The sequence below is a fragment of the Callorhinchus milii genome, unplaced genomic scaffold (genome assembly GCF_018977255.1).
Source record: "Callorhinchus milii isolate IMCB2004 unplaced genomic scaffold, IMCB_Cmil_1.0 Scaffold1, whole genome shotgun sequence".
NCBI classification, from domain to species: Eukaryota; Metazoa; Chordata; class Chondrichthyes; order Chimaeriformes; family Callorhinchidae; genus Callorhinchus; species Callorhinchus milii.
Window position 1 is genome coordinate 86,991,545 of NW_024704742.1, and position 16,054 is coordinate 87,007,598.

The window sequence follows — 16,054 nt, forward strand, 5'->3', positions numbered from 1 at the left end:
GTTAGTCAATTGATTGAAGGATCGCACATTTGCAAAAAAAAAATATTCTCAGTATCTCTGTCCATAAACTAAACCTCTCCCTTCAATTCACTTGCCCTGTAGCTTAGTGGTTAGAGCACTCGCCTTGTAAGCGAGAGGACCTGGGTTCGATTCCTGGGTGAGGCAAAACCTTGGGCAACTTTCTGCAACTTGTTAGTCGAACAGCAGTTTACTTTTCCGGAAGTAATAATCCCTCCAAAAAAAAATTCTAGACATCTCAAGCGCTTTGGGACGTCCTCCCGACGTGAAAAGCGCTATATCAAATGCAAGGATTATTATTATTATTATTATCTCAAAGCGCTTCACAGAATATACTGTAAAGTGAATTGACTGTATATTTTGTGGGCGAAACTCTGTAGCCAATTGCGCACAGTAGTGCCCCACAAACAGTCATGGATTGAGTGACCAAATTATTATTGTTTGTTTTCTTGAGGGATTATTACCAGGCGTATGGAGTAAAGGTTTTGCCCTGCCGGAAATCGAACCTCACTTGCAAGGCGAGTGCTCTAACCTCTGAGCTACAGGACTCCTGTAAGTTAAAGATATGCAAGTTAAAGCCAAATTAGTAGGCTTGGATGGAATCAGAAATAACCAAAACGTGGTGGGGGGGAGGAAAGATACAACAAAATGTTGAAAAATGAGAAAAACATCAAGGACAGCAACACGGGAAATCATACCTAAAGTAATGAGAAGAATGCAGAATGAAATCGGAGGTAAAATGCATTACAAATCCATCGGCCTTGCAAGCAAATCAAAACGTGCACTTTGAAACTGCTGAATGTAGAATATTTTTTTTTGAAATCACAAGTGGCTTTTAATACAGATAAACACGAGCAGCATGCATCAGTAAGATTGCATGCCCACTCAGGATTGAATAGGAGAGCCTACAAGCCAAACTAAGAGGCTGTGGCAGATCATCGTCACCACTGAAACAGATTTAGTCTCTCATAGTCTTGCTTCTGTTTAACAACTGCTCTTATCCAACCCATTCAGGTACCTCTACCTTGGCATCTCCTGCTTTTGTAAGCATGTGCATTTTATGCCCATCTCTGTCACCAACTCTGTTCCTTAGTGCTCCATGCAACTACTTCAATTTCCTCTCTCACAATTCCCTTGTTCTTTTCAGTGAATCCTGCAAAACGGTTTGAGATGTCCTATGGATGAGATAAGTACTGTATCAAAAGCAAGGACAATTATGATCATGAATGCAGGTTCCCTTCTCCAGTACTTCCATATTCAGGATGCCCCATTTATCCCAGTATACTAACACAACCCTCATTGGGCAACACAATCCTTTCCTTGCAACACTGGCTACTTTCAAATTATTTTAATTCAACTGAAAACAAACATCAGTGCCAAGGGATTCAAATGACATTGTTAAGATCACTCTGAAGGATGGAATAACTGCACATCTTGAGATTGAGAATATAATTAAGCCCAGCCAGCATAGATTTCTAAAATGAAGGTCAGGTTGAATCTTATTGAATCTTTTCAAAGATGGAACAGATGACGTACTTAAGGGAACAACAACGCTGAGCTGGGGGGAGGTGGCCGTAAGCACGGTCAAAGAGGAAGGTCTTCAGGCACAAACTGAAGGTAGGAAAGGAAGGGGCAAGGCAGAGGGTTTGAGGGAGAGCGTTCCAGAGTTTTGGTGCGTAGTGGTTGAAATCCAGGCCACTGATGGAACGGAGGGCACAAGTGACAAACAGGAGGCTGGAGCCAGATGGCCGGAGATAACAGTAGTGGGTTGGGGAGTAAGCAGGTCGAGGAGGAAGGGAGGTGGCAGGGTGTGCAGGTATTTGAAGAAGAGTGTGACGATCTTGAAATGGATCTGTTTGGTGATAGGAAAACAGGGAAACTTGGCAAGAACTGATGTGATGGGGGGGTAGGAGTTTAGCAGGACGAGTAAGTGGGCAGTGGAGTTTTGGATATTTGGATTCTGTGGATAGTGGAGTTGGGAAAAATACACTGGATGTTGTATATGTGGATATTCAGAAGGCCTACAATAAGGTGCTACGTAAGAGGTTAAAATCGGGACATGTAGATTCCTGGAAGGGGTAGCAGAATGGTTTGAGGGATGGCTGAAAAAATAGAAACCAAAAGCAGGCAAGTAGGAAGTGCTGTCTCCCAAGGGACAGATTTTGGCTGCTACGATTCACAATGTACATACATAATTTAGACTCAGATATAGGAGGTTTGGTGCTGAAATTCACTGATGACAATTAATGAGGAAAACTACAGAAAGATACACGAAGATAGACAGACTTGCAGAATGCAGATAGATAAGGTTCAATTTAGAGAAGTAGATGAATATAGAGAAGTTCAATATAGAAAAATGTGAAATGATTCACTTTAGTAGGAGGAATAAAAATTGTAATAAGATAACAGGAGCAAAGAGATCTGGAAATTCAGATAAACACGTCTCTCAAAATAGCAGCAGAGGTGAACATAGCCATTAAGAATACAGATAGAGTCCTGGCATTTATGTCCAGAAGATACTTGTTGGCAAATTCATAACGAGAGGACATAAATAGTTACCAACAGATCTAAAAGAGTTTAGGAAGAACTTCTTTATGCAGAGGATGATGAGAGTGTGGAACTGACTGCCAGAAGCGCTATGGTTGAAGAAGATAGCAACAATACATTTACAACAACAACAAAATTACGTTTGTATAGTGCCTTTCACGTCTTTGAGAGGTCATTCAAAGCACACATGAATGAGAAGGGAATAGTGCGGTTGGGGAAGGGGGCCTTAGAATGGATATAGGCTTATGTGAAATATAGAGACTGGCATGGTCTGGGAGGACCAAATGGCCTGTTTCAGCAGTAGATTCCATGTAATTCTATATAGCTCTGCTATCTGTCAACCTTGAAGATGGGCTGTGCGCCTTGGCTCTTAGTTTGAAGTTGAAAAAGAGATTTTGTTCGGCATTTCTGGCCTACTTAACTAATTTTACAAATGACACAAGATTAAACATTAAGTAAGACAATAATTTGCAGTGGTCCACTAAAAAGCATCTAGAGTACATTACACTTTAGATTCTTTTTGGGGGGAGGGAATGTAGGTTTTCTGTGTCTCCTTGCAACCTTTGCAATTAAAAACACAGAAAACCATTTTTGGAAGGTTTTATGAAAGCACAATTAATAAACCAATTCATTTTTCAAGTAAGGCAAGAGTTTTGGTATTGCCTTTGTAAGGTTAAGCACTGAACCATTCTGTATTGTTTTTCCAAATTACAGCTGTATGGTTCAATACTGTGAATGTTTCATCAATCAAGTTAGAACTGACGTGGACAAAAAGATTTTTTAAAATTGCACATAGGGTGATAGACTTGGACAAATATACATTATTATAGCACCTTTTACATCAGGACGATGTCTCAAAGTGCTTTACAAAGCTAGTAGGCCATTGCTGCAGACAGTGTAAATTGCTTCCAGAAGTAGCTACTGTATATGGTTTTTGGGAAGAAAATTTGGTAATAAAGCAAGTAAATGGACATTGAGATTAAGATTAAAAAAGTCTAATAGTAATCCTTGCATTTGATATAGCGCCATTTCACATCTTCGAGACGTCTCAAAGCACTTCACAGAATATACTGTAAAGTGAATTGACTTTATTTTGTGGGCAAAACGCAGCAGCCAATTGCACACCGCAGTGTCCCATAAATAGTTGGGATTGAGTGCCCAATTCTTTTTTAGGAATTATTATCCCCGGAAAAGCGATCCACCAATTGACTGTCAATCGGGTTCCTACTTACGGCTAGGTAAACAGAGGCGAGTGGAGTAAGGAAACTTGCCCAACATTTCGCCCTGCCGGGAATTGAACCCAAATCTCTGGCTTGAGAAACGAGCTACAGGACTTTGAGTCCTGAAGACTCGTCAAGATTTGCTAGCTCATTCTTCTTCATATTGAAGATATCTAGACAAATCAACTAACAACTCTTGACGTTATCCCGCACAGCGCCACACAATGTAGCACATGAACTGCAGTGCCACCAGTAAAGCTCTGTTCAGTTGGATGCTCATTTTAAAAAAAGGTTTTTGTATTTTTTGGTCAGCACATGCAGAAACCCATCACTGTGCTTGGGGGCATCCAAACCATTTAGCAATAAGTATTCCAACCAACATTTCCCTGTGTCTGGAATGGAATGTGCACTTTCTCCCTGGAGGGACACACCCTATCCAGTTAATGTGAACAGTATAAGGTGCAGGTTGGGTGAGAGTCAATGTTTGCAAATCCCAGAGTGTGCATTGGGGCATACTGTTGGCGTTTAACCATCAAAAGACACAGTCTGTCATCAAGAGCATTGTTTGGCAAACTTCCTGCTGCTTGTCCAAATAGGATAACCACATTTGTTAGGGCTTTGGCTTGCAGGATTAACAAGAGCTAAGTGGGAAGAATCCCTGCTCCCAGTGACTGGTTTGCCCCTCCAAGTCCTGATGATGAACCAGGCTACCTGGCCTGACCACCAGATGGAGGTGCAGAGCTTGAGTAGCTTGCACGGCTCCTTTAACCACTGTCTGATTCCCAATTACTTCTTGATGCCAGTGAATAGAAAAGGCAGTCCAGTTAACTGCCTTCAGCTTTTTGAAAAGCTCCAGTTATTCCACAGCCAGTGTGGTGCTGGAACAACACCACCAAATCACATTTGTATAGCTCCTTTCACTTCAGGAGGACATCCCAAAGTGCTGGACAAGGATGTACACCCGAACTCGGGATCAGGAGGAGTGGAGGACAGGGAGGTTGGGGGTAGGAGCGTGACCAAAGGCGCAGTCGAAGAGGAAGGTCTTGAGACATGTCTTGAAGGAAGCAAGGGCGGGTGGGGGGCAGAAGCTCAGGGAGTTTTCAGAGTAATGCAGGACTCTACATTCTCTGGGTAATCGATAACGCCCTCTCTTTCCCATCCCACTCCTTGGCACTGCAGAATTTGTACTAACTTGTCTATTCAGGCAAATGGGAAAATTTTACAATACTGTTTTTTTTAAAAAAAGCCAATCCAACCAGCTTTTTTAAAAAAAAAACATGAAGTTGTAATATATTGTTTCCCAAGTTCAACCTATCACAGTCATTTGTCATAGTGTTCAGTGGCAGCTTGAACCACTCACCACATCTCCATTTGGTTATGAGACTCACCAACATCCTGTTCACAGGCAGACCAGAACTGTGAAAAGCCAGGTCTGTATTTTGCATTTTATAAAACTCTTTACATAATTGCGTGGGTGTGCAGGACAGAGTAAAGTTATTCAATGAATCTTATTTCCATAATTTATTTACGTGCAGAGGCTTGGATTAATCTCCTACTCGATTCAGTCCCTTTGGTTACAGTGAATTCTGATCTCCAAGACACATTGGGATGGAATCAAAATAAAAATTGGGAAGTGAAAGGATACATACGCATGGTCTTTGGCAGCTAGCGCTTCTACTACATTGGTACCATTTTGACCACAGACTAGAATCACAGTTAAAGCAGAGCCCATTCAATGCACCGGACTGGCTCTCAAAGCAAACTGCATTTCCAATCCCACTGCCCGGCCCCATCTCCTTAGTCCTTCTAATCTTTAGTTTTCATACATCTTTCACTGCCTCCTTGAATACCCCAAATGGTCTCTGCCTCTACCACCTGACTTGGCACAGTATTCCACATCCCAACATTCCAATACACATTTACATTCATATAGTGCCTTTCACACTGGGAGCACATCCCAAGATGCTGAACTATTTAAGGTAAGGTTTACAACCGACTTGGGGTGGGGGAAAGATGGCAGAATGCATGGTCAAAAACGAAGGTCTTGAAGCAGACCTTAAAGGAGGCAAGGGAAGGGGCCTGGTAAAGGGATGGAATTCAGAGGATGGGGCCAGATATGCTGAATGCCCGACCAAAGATGGTGGGGTCGGTGGGAGGACATGAAGCAGGTCTTCGCCCGCTAAGCGGAGAGAGCAACCAGGTTTGTAGATTTTGACCAAGTGGTGGAGCAAAACCACAGAGGGATTTAAACGTTAGGACGAGGATCTTGAACTAGAAAAACTCTGTATGAAAATATTTCTCCTAATCTCTCCATTGGCTCTTTCTGTAGCAATCTTAAATCTACGTCCCATACTGCCCTCAGTGGAAATAGCTTTTCCTTATTCACCGGGTTGACCTCCCTCAATTTTGTACACAAATACCACTTGTAGACCAGTAGATCCTGGGACAGACGATGAGCCGGCTGCATGGTACATCTTCAACATACAACTTTCTGGATGTCCTGCTTGTAATGTGTAACTGCATTTACAGGACAGTGGGCAGAGGCAGCAGCTGTTCACGTAAAGGGGATGCACAACAACATTGTCGTCCACCCTAACCCAGCCGGAGAAAATCAAAGGCGTGTTATTAGTATTTTACTTAGATCAAGTTTCTCTCACACTTTTGGTTTGGATAAAGTGCTCAGTTCAAATGGCATTGTGATGTGGATACATAATTAGGACTGAAAGAATTGCTCTTTAAAAGATTACCAGCACAGACATGGTGGGCTGAATGGCCTTCTATAGCTGTAAATTTCTATAGCTGTAATAACCCTACTTGTGCCCATGAGGATTCAGAGTTATTTATTCTCATGCCACACAGGATAAATTACACTATATGCTGCATTTAGCTTCCCTTCCAGTGTCCTAATTGTAAAGCTAAGATTTGGTTCTAACTCACTGTTTAGCAATACAATGCAAGATCACCTTGTAAGCTCATACACAGGACTTTTGGCATTGATGTTATTGGAGACTTAGAAGACTGTAGATGGAAAAAATCAATTGGGATCTTTAAAAAGGGTATATACAGATACATGATAAGTAAGGGATATGGGGATAAACTGGGGAATTGCTATTTAAAATAGTCTTGGAATGTCCTCCCAATATGAGAGGTCCTATATACATGCAATTTGTTGTAGTAAAATATCTACCACAATCCAATAACCTGACAAAACAGGCTTGGTTGGTTCACTGACCTCCTTCATTTTCTATGTTCCTGAAAAAATATTAAATGGTACTGGAAAAAATAATACTAAAGTTTCCTAGATCCAAAGTCTGCTTTAATGTGTCAAGTAATCAAAAGGTACTTTAGGTAAAATGGTACATTGGTCACTTTGTTTTGTGTCTTCTTAGAGCATTTTAAAGTAGTTTTAGAAATTGGTATTTCATCTAGATTCCTACAGGTGCAATAACATTCACAATTTTCTGGCACAGGCATCAGTAAGGTACACCCAGCCAAATAATGAAGACAGAATGTTATTGACAGTGAATGGATCGGCTACATCTGTCCTCATGTATTAAGATCTGTATTAGAAGCTGTGTTATTTCACATGGAATGTCATGTACCTTCCGTTTAGTCTCATACCAAAATGCTCACAGGTGACTTATGCTGACAGTACTAAGGCAATGTCCCATCACTTCATATTTACGTACAGTTGCCTGGCAGTTTCATAGATCCAAACTTGGGATGTTGGCTGCATGAGATTTTTAATTCCACTCAGGATTCACGGCAGGCTTAAAAGAAATACCCAATCTGCTGACTAACTTTAGTGTGCTCAATAGTCAGAAGAAATACTCACACAGGGATTAAGAGTGAGGCAAGGTTGGGAAAGAAAACTGATCAAAGAGTGTACTTATTTTCTTATTATACTACACACAATCTTGCCCCTCCTCCATTTTCTGCCCTCTCGTCCCCCTGGACCATGCACTTTCTGCTCCCTGACCACCACAAGAAAACTCTGCAAGAGATCAATAGTGATTACCCCATTATCTGCCCTCTACAATGTACGGAACACATTTGGTTTCTGCTCAGCAGTTCTCCCTCGTGACATGCAGATCAGGGGGCATCAATATGGAAGACAACAAAGGAATGCAAACCCGTGTCCATTTCCCCATAAAAGACAACAGAGTATTAAAAACAAAAACTCATACAAGTTCCCCTCTCTTTCCAGGTCTTCTTCAGGAATGCAATAAATGCTATATTCCCCATAGTGTAATTGGTTCTTTTTTTTAAAAAAAAGCAAACTTAAATGTTTAACAACTTATAATGAAGAGCAGATCTTAAAAAACATCTCTATTGCTCACATGAGCTCTCTCCCAATCCCTACACAAGACAATGTCCATATCTAAAATAGGCCTAGATTGTTCACTGAATGTAGCTCAATGTGTCCAATATTACTAGCAATCAACACTGGAGGCCTGAAAACAACCATAACAACAAAATTACATTTATAGAGCACCTTTCACGGTCGGGAGGACATCCCAAAGAAGCTTTAGCAACTGTATAATAATGAAGGCAAAATGTAAAATACTGTACTTCTAATGAAATAGTTTAATCCCAGCCCAGTCAGAAATTGAAGCAGTGTTAACACATGTACAGTTCAAGTTGTAGCATGTTTAACTGACATTTTTTAAAAAATTGATTCATGAAACTGAAACCTCGATCAAGCTCTCAACTCAAAGACAATAATAGCTATTAATAAACAGCCTAAAAATATATTCCTTATTCTCAAAAAGGCATTTCTATCATCAACAGCCTTGCTTCCAATATCTGCATTATGCAACAAGCCCTTTAAGTAAGGTTTCTGGATTCAAAAATTAACCTTATTCGAATGTCAGTGGTTTAACATAGCCAAGTGTCTCGGTCTATACTGCTCTAGGGCCAGCTGAAAAGGAAGTACAGGAGAGCAGTCTATTCTGACTTCCCCTCAGTTTTCTTCACTATGCCGAGCCATCGATGAGGTCCGTTTCAAATCACAGAGGGGCCTTATTTGGGAAGTTGGGCTACAGTGGGGAAAGGATGCCACAGACAAACTCTCAAGCTCCTACATCTTTGGTAGAAAACACATTGCACCACAAACATAGGGTTACGTATGACAAGGAAATAGGTCATTCGGCCCAATTAGTCCACACTGGTGTTTATACTCGACATGAGCCCACACCCCTCCCATTTCCCTCTTCTATACTCCTCTATTCCCTTCTCCCTCATTTATGCACTAAGTTCTCTCTTAAATACATTGTCGCCATTTGCCTTGACCACAGTCTCCGGCAGCGAATACCACATTCTCACCACCGTCTGTCAGATCTACAAAACATCCACAAAAATGCATACATTTGGCTGAAATATATTTAACCAACTTCAATGAAGCTGCCATCATGTTTCAGTAGCTTGCATTTAACTTCCAAACACAGACGACTACCATTTACTCAAAACCTCAACATCGAGTGATGTAAAGTATCAGAAGAAAAGATCGACAAAACTAAGCATGTATAATACAAGCTCTTCACATGAAAGTTGAACTGGGGCGGGGGTAGAAAATAGTGTTTGGGGTCTGAGTTGACCCTCGTTCTCATACATCATGACCGCGCCCGCTTCTGAGTGCATGTGTGTGTCTGGGCACTGGATCGAACTCCTGCTCACTCAACTCACTGACTACTACGCTCGCTTTACTTTATGTCCCATCATACACCTCGGAGAGCAGCACCCCTCTCTGGGGTTGACTGCAGAAATGTTTGTGAGCTGTAGATAGATTTGGGGGAGGGGGAAGAGATCTGAGCCTCCTCTAGCCCAAGCCATCTATGACAGAGCACATCTGTTTATTCCCACTTTCTGCACTAATAGATGACAGCAAGTTGCTGTTTAAGTAGCAGCTTTTACTTAGATGCAAGTCTTGAAAAGCTTAACAGGTCTAATAGAGAGAATGGAGCAGGGATAAAGTAAGACTTAAAGATGCTGACCAAAAGCACAGTCATAGACAAAGCATATGCGTTTAATAAGGTTTTGATTTGCAAGAGAGAATGGAAGTAAAGCAGAGATTTTGGAAGAGATTGATGGGGGCAGAGGCATGAAGAATCGGTCACCAATGACTGATGGAGCAGCAAGGTGAGCAAAAGAACAGAATCAGGAGAACCAAGGACATGGCAGGAGTGTCGGGCTTGAAGACAGTGAGGAGGTGAAAATGTCAAGAGATTTAATGGCAAGAACAAGGATCTCAAAAGTGTATCCGCTGGGGCACAGGCAACCAGTGGAACTTAGTGAGGATAGGAGCAATAGATGTACAGAGCCTAACACAGAACAGGGGCTGCCCTGCATTTTCCTAGCATTTAGGAATGGATCAGCCCCATCTATTTCAGCGTCAGCGGGCATTAATTGAGAGAATCGTAAATTGATTTTTTTGCCACCCCACCTCCATCGCCCACAAATATACAGTCAATTCACTTTATAGTATATTCTGTGAAGTTCTTTGAGATGTCTAGAAGAAGTGATAAGGCGCTCTATCAAATTCAAGGATTATTATTATTGCAAGAGTTCTCCAAAGGCAGGCCAAGAACAGACAAAACCGATACCCAAACAGTAGCAGATGAATCCAGAGACAGACAGCTTTCACAGTAGAATCACAAAGATCTAATTATAGGAAGTACCATTGCAGGTGGTGCAGCACCTAACTCAATTCTACATGAAGGATTTTACAGAAAATTAGAATTCAAAGAAACCCCAGAACCAAAATGCATTAACCTCCAACAAGTTTGTCCTATTGAAGTTGCTTTGACCTTAATTTGTACTAACATCTAATAGCTCAACTCTAGGGAGGAAACAATTCACACTTTGACAATGTTATTAGTTTTTTTTAATAGAATTTGAACATCTGTGCACTACACAACTAATATTTACTCTTTATCAGTAGCCTCCCCCCACCATTCCCATTCCCACATTGCTGCCTACCATCAACCAGGATCTAGAGAAGGAGAACAGACAAGCAGTACGGGCCCATACATTTAAAGAGCCAATACATCTTCAAAGTTATTCACTACTTAAAACAAATTTCTTGTGCACTAGAAGTTAAACTGTTTTTAACTTGGATTAACCCAAATCATTCTAGGAGTTGATTTACTTAAAAATACATATGGGGACATGAGCAAATGGCAACAACAATTCATTTCTCAAAGGGTTAAAGGCCTGTTCAGAGTGACAAACTTCAAGCTATGAAAAGCTAAATGTAAATACATTCAAATTTCACCATGGCTTCTACACAACCTTCTACTGTGAAACAAACAATCCTTCGACTGGGTCTACACCCATGTTGCGAGCCAATGTGGTCGCACCACCAACACTAATCATCGTTCTAGAATTACATGCTGTCAGTTCAGTTAATAAGCATAATTTATGAAGCAGACTATAATCCCATAATTTTAATATTAAAAAAAAGCCATCTTCTGTGCAACAGGCTTTATAAAGAACAAACCCAAAGCAGATGCTAAATAGAGGTACTGTTCTTTGTGAAGCTACTTTCTAGTCATGATAGAACATCGATCACAAAAGGTCTTAAGCGCATCACAAAAATGCAAGTCATTTTACTAGGAAGGAATACTAAGAAGGGACATTTAGTTGATTATTTAACAGGTACACTCATAGCTCTGCTTCAAAGTGTAAGGAACCACATACCGAGAAGCACAAATATTTGATTTCCAGGTAGGTGAAGCATTGGGTAAATTTCCTTACTCCACGCGCCTCTGTTTACCTAGCAGTAAGTAGGAACCTGGTTATTAGTCGATTGGTAGATTGCTTTTCGGGGTAATAATCCCTTCAAGAATAATAATAATAATCTGGTCACTCAAAGCACGACTGTTTGTGAACACTGCTGTGCGCAATTGGCTGCCGTGTTTTGCCTACAAAATATACAGTTAATTCACTTCACAATATATTCTGTGAAGCGCTTTGAGATGTCTCGAAAACGTAATAAGCCACTACATCAAATGCAAGTATTATTATTTAGAAGACGTGATAATAATAATGATACTTGCATTTGATAAGGTGCTATATCAAACGCAAGGATTATTAATATTATAAATATCAAATGCAAACTGCAAAAATTGCATCCCTAAGATTAGTTATTCATTCCATACCTGTGCAGGTGACTTTCAGTTCAGTTTTACTATTCTCCCCAACGATAACCTAGTCATGGTAATCAACTACTACATTTCATCTTAAAGGAGGTACTATTGAGGATTGGCACAAGCCCTAGGAGTTATTATTAAGCCCCTTTGCCGTACTCCCCATTATTAAGGGTGCTTTGTGACCACAGTCAACAGGAGGATGTCACAAGATGCTGGACACTCAAGAGTTTGTAACCTAACCAAAAGTTAATGAAAATTCACTTGCCAGAGGGGAGCAAAATTAAAACAGTAACTAAAACTACAACTTGAATTCTGGCCTTCTGAATAAAAATCATCACTTTCTCCTATCTCACCTAATAAAAGACAAATTTTGATACTCAATACTCATTGGCTCCCATCAACTTCTTTTCTCTTGCGGGAACTGAACTTCTCAACCTCCCCAGGCTCTCCCTCAGACTCACTGAACCCGTGCGCAACTTAGGTGTCAGGTTCGATGCCCAGCTTTTCTTTCTACCCCACATCCGTTCCCTGACCAGGAATGCTTTTTTCCAACTCTACCACATTGCCCGCCTTTGTCCATACCTCACAACAGAGGCAGCAGAAACCCTCATCTATGCCTTTGTCACCTCCTGACTGGACTATTCCAATGCCCTCCTCGCTGGTCTCTCCAGCTCTACAATACACAAAATACAAGTAATTCAGAACTCCGCCGCTCGGATTCTCACCCACACAAAACTCTGCACCCCCATCACACCAGTCCTTGCCAGGCTTCTCTTGCCCCCAATTACTGAATGAATCAATTTAAAAATCCTCTCACTTGTTTTCAAATCCCTTCATGCCCTCCGATTTGCTTGCCCCCCACTCCCCCCTTCCGCTTGGCTAGGTCTGGCCTCCTTTTCGTCCCTTGTCAGCTCTGCTCCACCGTCGGTGGCCGTGCCTTCAGCCAGTACACCCGGAAACTCTGGAACTCAGTCCCTCCTTACCCCCTCCCTCCACACTTTCAAATTCTGCCTGAAGGCCTTCCTTTTTGATGATTGGTGCTTACGGTCACCCCCCTACTCCCTCTCCGCCTGCCCCACCATTTGATAAGATCATGGCTGATCTTCAGACCTAACTCTAATCACCTGCCCTATCCCCTTATCCCCTAATCCCTCTATTTTTTAAAAATCTATCAGTCTCAGCCTTGAAGATGTTCAAGGACTGAGCATCTACAGCCTTCTGGAGTAGTGAATTCCTACCCTCTGAGTAAAGAAATGTTTCCTCAACTCTGTTCTAAAAGGCTGACCCTTAATTTTAAGACTGTAACTCCTGGTTAGAGATTCTCCTACCAGGGGAAACAGACCCTCAGTGTCTACTTTATCCAGCCCTTTAAGAATCTTATATGTTTCAATAAGATCTCCCCTAATTCTTCTGTACTCTAGAGAATACAGCCCTAGTTTATTCAGCCTATCCTCATAGGTCAGTCCCCTCATCCCAGGAACTAACCAAGTGAATCTACACTGCACCCCCTCTAGGGCAAGTATGTCCTTTTTTAAATAAGGAGACTTCCCTACTCTTGTACTCTAAACCTTTCGCAATGAACGCTAACATGCCGTTCGTCTTCTTAGTTGCTTGCTGCATCTGCAAACTAACTTTTTGAGACTGGTGTACAAGGACACCCAAATCCCTCTGAACACTAACACTATCTAATCTCTCCCCCTCTAGAAAATAATCAGTTTTTCTATTTTTTCTACCTAGGTGAATAACTTCACACTTTCCCACATCAAATTCCATCTGCCACCTATTCGCCCAATCCCCAAGCCTATCTATATCCCATTGCAATCTTTTTGTATCATCTTCAGAGCTTACTCTCCCACCTAGTTTAGTGTCATCCGCGAATTTAGATATGTTACATTCAATGTCCTCGTCTAGATCATTGATGTAAATTGTAAATAGTTGAGGCCCAAGCACTGATCCTTGTGGCACTCCACTAGTCACATCCTGCCAATTCGAGAATGACCCGTTTATCCCTAAGAGTATGTAAGACTGTTCCAGACAAGAGTCGTTTCAAACGTGTTCCTAGAAAGATGTTTCCACAAATATTGCCCTTTTGAAACTTACATAGAACATTGTAATTTTGTAAACTGTGGTGAATGCAAACATCTGTCACTTTCTTTCATACTACATGTGTTTATACACAGTACTGTTTGAACATTTCTCAGCCTACTAAATAAGCACCTGACAATAACGTAGCTTGTTTAGGACTGGCTTGGATATGGAACTCAGACTTGCAAGTCAGGTTCAGACTGCTTTTCTAACTTGGGTTTAAAAAAAATCTAAGGTATTTTTAAAGCAACTACTAGAAAGCAATACGGGATCCAAGCGAACTCTCTTTCTAACAAAAAAACCCTTAAACATTGTCAAAAAAAGGATCAATTAAAATCATACGCTTCTCGACTGAGCGCTCAGAAGGTATGCACCCAGCTTCACTGAAATGCGACAAATCCAGGAATGTTATAAGATACATGGTACCATGGCAGTAACTAGCCACAGGTGGAGGAGTGGTGGCCCCGGGTGGGCCGGGCTGGACCCCGCTGGCTGTGTGGCTCACAAACACTGCTGCCATTTGAGAATCGGTTCTGATAGAGCAAAACGCAAAATTCAAAGGCAAATTTTTTTCTTGGGGGGGGGGGGGAAGCGTGGGAATGAGAGTGGGAATAGTTTCCCTCTAATGCAGGCTTTTACCCTTAGCCATCCGGTTTACCTTCCCAAAGCATATAAAATGAGAGCTCAATATTGGAGCTTAAATATATACATATTATGTTATACATATTATATTTGGAGTCCTGTAGCTCAGTGGTTAGAGCACTCGCTTTGCAAGCGAGAGACCTGGGTTCAATTCCAGGCATCAGGGCGAAACCTTGGGCAAGTTTCCTTACACCACACGCCTAATAATAATCCCTCCAAAACCAAAAACAATAATAAAAAGAAATTGGTCATTTTCAATCTACGACTGTTTGTGGGACATTGCTGTGCGCAATTGGCTGCCGCCTTCGCCCACAAATATACAGTCAATTCACTTTACAGTGACGTCCTCCCGACGTGAAAAGCGCTATATCAAATGCAAGGATTATTATTATTATTATTTATATATATACACACACACACAAAGAAACAATGTAACACACAAACAACAACAAACAATATTTGCACTTTGCTCAAAAACCTTCATGTAGGACTGGAGGACAAGTGCTATTGGTGAAATTTGTAATTGGCTGATTCCTAAATGCCAAATTGAGACGATTTGAAACCAGAAAAAAAAACAATAAGGACAAAACAAACATTTATAATATGCATTCATACAGAGAGATAAAAACAAGCAGTTATTGGGCAGTACAACACCTGGTAAAAGGAAACGGGGATTGGGAGACCAGGAACATTTCCCTTTTAAAATAAAACACTTGGTGTCTGACCTGCAGTCCTCGCTTGGAAATTCAAGCAATTTATTAACCCCCAGAGAAAAAAATTAACCCAATGCAAAATATTGCAAAAGGTACGACTGCTGCTGCCACTTTGGGTTATCAGCGAGTCGCTGACATTTGTTTCCAGTTCAAGTCTGAATCTCAAATGAAAAAAAAACTTAGGGATACAAATAAATACAAATGAACTTTTAAGTGGGAGAGAGAGAGGAGTGACTGAGGGACACAACCAAACCCAAACACAGCGCCCCCCCCCACCCCCCCACTGCTGCTGCCCCAGCAGGAGAGCATCCCCAGCCTGCCTGGCTGGGGGGGTGGGGGGTGGGGGGGGGATTGCTGGGGTACCTTTTGCTTAGTCTTTTTTTCTTTAAGCTTCAGAGCCGATCCTCTCCTCGGAGATCCTTCCCAACATCAGAAACTTAGAGAGAGAGAGAGAGAAAGAGAGAGAGACTGACTGACAGCACCGCACCTGTACATGACCTGACCTGATAAACGCGGCGCGGCTGCTGCGGTTACCAGACTCCTCGTTTCCACAACATCTCTCCCCCTCCCTGACATATATATATATATATATATATATATAAACACAGATAACAACCCTACCGAGCAGGTTACCCCCCCCACCCCTCACTGTGGGGTCTAAGCCTCTCTCCGCGCTGTG

General features: G+C 41.6%; 1 protein-coding gene and 1 non-coding gene across 5 annotated transcripts in view; one reads left to right on the plus strand and one right to left on the minus strand.

Annotated features, from left to right (window-relative positions):
- Window positions 1-16,054, minus strand: part of pip5k1bb (phosphatidylinositol-4-phosphate 5-kinase, type I, beta b) — a 125,920-nt gene that overhangs the window by 109,320 nt on the left and 546 nt on the right. For 3 of the 4 annotated variants that reach the window (XM_042332817.1, XM_042332812.1, XM_042332829.1), the window contains exon 2: window positions 15,739-15,811. The gene's annotated coding sequence lies outside the window, so the exon portion shown is untranslated. Of the gene's footprint in view, window positions 1-15,738; window positions 15,812-15,996; window positions 16,045-16,054 lie in introns of those variants that run through there. The other variant, XM_042332819.1, reaches the window with a different exon arrangement.
- On the plus strand, window positions 94-165 carry trnat-ugu. Its single transcript has one exon. It is a non-coding gene; the product is annotated as a tRNA-Thr (tRNA).